General features: G+C 35.9%; 2 protein-coding genes across 4 annotated transcripts in view; both read right to left on the bottom strand.

The window, feature by feature from the left end:
• LOC106868809 (zinc finger protein 271) overlaps positions 1-421 on the bottom strand; it is a 12,465-nt gene extending 12,044 nt beyond the window's left edge. For both annotated transcript variants that reach the window (XM_052975610.1, XM_052975608.1), the window contains exon 1: positions 181-421. The gene's annotated coding sequence lies outside the window, so the exon portion shown is untranslated. The remainder of the gene's footprint in view (positions 1-180) is intronic.
• A 1,422-nt stretch (positions 422-1,843) lies between these two features.
• LOC106868801 (zinc finger protein 271-like) overlaps positions 1,844-4,850 on the bottom strand; it is a 9,389-nt gene continuing 6,382 nt past the window's right edge. Inside the window, exons 1-2 of one of the 2 annotated variants that reach the window (XR_001409338.1) lie at positions 4,628-4,844; positions 1,844-3,274 (exon numbers count right to left, since the gene is read on the bottom strand). The gene's annotated coding sequence lies outside the window, so the exon portion shown is untranslated. Of the gene's footprint in view, positions 3,275-4,627; positions 4,845-4,850 lie in introns of those variants that run through there. The other variant, XM_052975381.1, reaches the window with a different exon arrangement.

Raw genomic sequence — 4,850 nt, 5'->3', positions numbered from 1 at the left:
GAGGGAAGATCTGACTGCTATTTCTAGCACGTATAGCCCCCTCTCAATGTGTGGTTGTTAATGTTGTTGCCGTTTAGTCCCGCCTCAGATCTACGAAATGTAGATTGTTTGATCGAATAAGAACAAACATAATTTATTGACGTACGAAGAAATGGAAATAACATGAAACTAAAAAGATACCTCGTATAATTCTAAGAGAGTAACGCCGATGTTTGAATTGGTGGAGAAGTAGCTTGGTCTCTGTCCATTATTAGCTTCCAGTTGTTGGTTAAGAAATGTTGGAGATTGTTTTGTGTGTGTGCAAATAGTGTAGGTGGACGTCAAAATAAATGGTTAAATATGCTTTGTCAATGGAATTGGACTCACAGAAACACTGGAATCGAACGGAATAAATAACAGAAGCGGAAGTTGAATTTTATTGGTAGGTTTAGGTCATGTGACAATACCTATTGCACTATAGATGCGCGCGCGTGTGTGAATTTCTCTACAGAATATAATTTTAAACAGTACCATTTAGTTTCTTTCCCAGCATTATAATTATTGAACTCAGTGAAGCAGGGAAATGCTGAAAAGTATTCAATAATTAATGGGGTCTTGTGTTTCTGCTTCAAAAGTTTTGTTAACTCTTTGAAATTCAGAGACGTAATTGGATTGTTACCTCACACTCTGTTGAATATATCTAGCTATGTTAAATGAACTAGAGGAATACAATTGAAAAACTAACACTTTATTTACATTATAATATACTATGAAAAATATAATATGACATCTTATATTATATTATAATGTAAATAAATTGTTCGTTTGTCAATTGTATTTTTCTATTTCATTTAATATTTATATTTCTACCCCTTTTTTCTGTGGCATTCAACCGCTGCACCAGTGAATTGGATGTTTTACATCCCTTTGAAGGAATTGTTTTTTTCTTCGTTTGTTTTATTATTCTATATACACACATACATACATACATACATATATATATATATATATATATATATATATATATATATATATATATATATATATATATATATATATATATATATACATACACACACACACGCATCATATATATATATATATATATTGCCAGTACCGTGTGACTGGCCCTCGTGCTGGTGGCACGTAAAAGCACCCACTATATTCTCTGAGTGGTTGGCATTAGGAAGGGCATCCAGCTGTAGAAACTCAGCCAGATCAGATTGGAGCCTGGTACAGCCATCTGGTTCGCCAGTCCTCAGTCAAATCGTCCAACCCATGCTAGCATGGAAAGCGGACGTTAAACGATGATGATGATATATACTAGATTACCCTTGACCTGTTGAGTCGCCAGGTAACTCTGAGTTTACCAGCAATGGAATTTTGTTTTGAGGGTTTTTTTCGTTTCCAGGTTATTTCGCATGCTTTCAATGTATGTGACAGCAAAACAGGAAGACAGTGGGCAGAAAGAGAGACCCCCTTTCGTCACGTGTCAGCGATGAGAGGGTCAAGGAGGAAGAGTGAGAGAGAGGGAACGGTGAAAGGGAGAGAAGAATAGGGAAAGAGTGGGAGAGAAAAACAGAAAGGAGGAAGAACAAGAGAGGGAGAGAGATACACACACACACATATACATGACACTGTCCAACCCATGCCAATATAGAGAATGGATGTTAAATGACCAAGGGGCTTCATTCAGTTTCCATCAACCAAATCCACTCACAAAGCTTTGCTCATCCTAGGGCTATTGAAGAAGACACTTATCCAAGGCATCACACAGTAGGACTGAACCCTAGACCATTTGGTTTGGAAGCAAACTTCTTAACCACATGGCCACAACTTTTGTGGAAAAAGTCAACACAAAAGATTGAAAAGTGGTAAGGAAGTTTTATTTTCCATAGTATTCTCCTTTTTAATAAAAAACAACATTTCCTTGATTTATTTCCAAGCAAGGGGTTAGGATTGAAGAGTATAAGTGGATCTACCAACATTCAGCATTCTGATTATTCGATCAAATGTAAAGATTATGTATTCACACCATTTTAAATTAATCCGGCATCATTTGATGGCTTTGAGATTTCAATGATGTGATTACTTTTTCAAAAATGACAATATAAGGTAGCTATGAAAGACCATATCTGACCAGCTTGAAGATAAAACAGGTAAAGTATTTTGACTAGATATAGCTGGCTTAAACACTAAAAGGTCAAGCCATGGCATCGAATGCTGTCATCACAAGTAGAATGGCAGTTTAGGACAAGTAACATTACAATGGGTCTTTAGAATGGTTCAGCCCACAGTAAGAGGATCATTTTGTTGAAGAAGTTCCAAATAGCAACAAGGTCACATTGTTACCAATTATTATTAAGAACTATCTTTATTAGGCTTTCATTGTTTATAAATTGTATATAAAATTACAAGTAAATGACTTAGTATTGATAATTATTGATCTGTATGATTATATACAGGTGGAATCAAAGTATGATTATATTGGGAAAGCTTGATCAAAGACGGGAGCATGTCTGTGTCCAGTTAAGTAATTATTTGCAAAGTATAACTTACTGCCAAATCCACAGAGATACGGCAAACACTTGTGTTGAGTTAAGGCATTTTCAGTGTAGAATGATTTACCACAGATATGACATTGATATGGCTTCTTGTTTGTATGTATACATTTGTGCCTACATAAAGCATATCTTTGAGAGAATGATTTACCACAACTATCTACTTTATGGCTGCTCACCTGTATGAATAAGTTTTTGCCTATTAAAGGCTCTTTTGAAAAGAGAATGGTTTCCACAGACATCACAGTGATACAGTGTTTTGCTTGTATGAATACGTTTGTGAATGCCTAAAGCATCATTTCTAAAGAGTTATTTATCACATACATTACAGTGGTTTTGCTTCCTTTTCCAATGAATATATTTAATCAGTTTAACTTTTGAGACTGACATTTTGTAATGCCACAGTGATATGATGTTTCTTTGATTTCTTTCTCAGTTTCTCACCAGAAAAATCAATCTCATAAGATCAGCTTTTTGGTCTCACACAATCCATTTTCTGTAATATGTCTTCAAATTATGGATGTTTTTCTTCTGTACAATCTATACTGTATTGCAACCTACTGTTGAATATGCACTCCAAACGAATTTGAGAAAATCTGCAAATAACCTCGGTTCAGAAGAAATATTTCTATAATAAACAGATTACAACAATTCTCTATATCTTCCTTTAGTCTTTAAAGATATGATACAATCTGCAGGAAAGAATTCTTTTATGCCAATGTCATCTGATATCCCTGAAATAATAGAGAAACAGTAGAAAATATAGAGGATATTTAAAAATAGAGAACCAACAGTGAAAAATACACAGTACAACTTAAAAAGGGGAAATAAATTGAGGACGTATCACTGTATTTCTATATTGATAAACTGTAAAAGACCCCTTTTGCTCATGAATGACCATGGGATTGCATCTAGAAAGTTCCCGTCCAAGGCACAAGTTGAGCATGGAAGGCCAAGAGTCATCCATGCATGCCAGCCTCCCCTCCCCTCCCCATGCTGCTAATGTTATCCAAAAGAAAGGCAAAGAGGCTGATACAGCTTGGCACCAATGATGCCATAACTCATTTCTACAACTGAGTGAACTAGAACACAGTGAAATAAAAGGTCTTGTTCAAGAACACAACACACAGCCCGGTCTAGGAATCAAACTCACTACCTCATGATTGTGAGCCTGAAGCTCTAACCACTGAGCCATGTGCCTTCATAAACTGTAAACTTTAACTAGAGCTTTCCTTCTAAATTTTCTATTAAAATTACATCAGTGATTAAAGAAGACATCTATTTTAGCAGTGGCTCCATTGCAAACATGTACAGGATTGGGATCTGGCCTAGAAGCATCAACACATGTATTGAGACAAGCATTTGAAGAAGATAACAGTGAGGCTTCTGGGAGATGCTTAAAATGCTTTTAACAATCTGAAAACTGCACTGAAGAACATAAAACAGCTATGTTCCCCTTTTTAACAATATCCCACTCAACACTTATCAAAAACCTGCAAAACTCATCATTCCTGGTGAGAAATGGTAAATTTATTTTCATCTGAAGGTTGTACCCAAATTGAAGTCCCTGCCATGGGTCTTTATGGTCTAGGTACCAAGCCCCCAACAAACTAACGAGCAAACACTGGAGGTTCAGAAATGTGTAAACAATATTGGTATGCAGTTCCTCTGCAGGAAAAAAAAAAAAAAAAATGAGGGATGAACTTTGAGCTGCTGGTCCTAAATATGGTTATTTCTTGTCATCTGTGAAAACAATACTAATTGTAAACGATGGATTTGAACCAAAAGCTAAAGAAATTTTGGCTGGTACCAGTGCATGGGCGGTCACTGTCTTCACTTCCGGTCAATTTAATCCCTTTACGTTTTTTTAAACCCTGAGCTGGAAATGTGTCTACCAAATATCATTTTGAAAGTACTGAAGGAAAAACAAAATGTAATTTCAAGAACAAGGGGAAAAATTGATGAGGTTGGCAGCAACAAACTGTAGTTATAACGAGTGAGAGCGGCAAAATAAACTCCCACATTTTAGAGGTTGACAAAAAGGCCAAAATAAATGTTATTTGAAAAAGTATTTTAATAATATTAACCTGAAGGAATAAAGTTCGTTTCACATTGGTTTTGAAAATGATATTCTCCAAATGGTGGTCTCTAATCGATATAAACTGTTATAGTTGATTTCTCAAGTTTTTCTTCACTCGGTGAGTCGATTTCATTACTCGGCGAGTGAGTTCCATTACTCGGCGAGTGAGTTCCATTACTCGGCGAGTGAGTTCCATTACTCGGCGAGTGAGTTCCATTACTCGGCGAGTG

The sequence above is a fragment of the Octopus bimaculoides genome, chromosome 21 (assembly GCF_001194135.2).
Source record: "Octopus bimaculoides isolate UCB-OBI-ISO-001 chromosome 21, ASM119413v2, whole genome shotgun sequence".
Lineage (NCBI taxonomy): Eukaryota > Metazoa > Mollusca > Cephalopoda > Octopoda > Octopodidae > Octopus > Octopus bimaculoides.
Note: the sequence above shows the minus strand (reverse complement) of the source record. Positions and strands in the feature narration are given on the sequence as shown.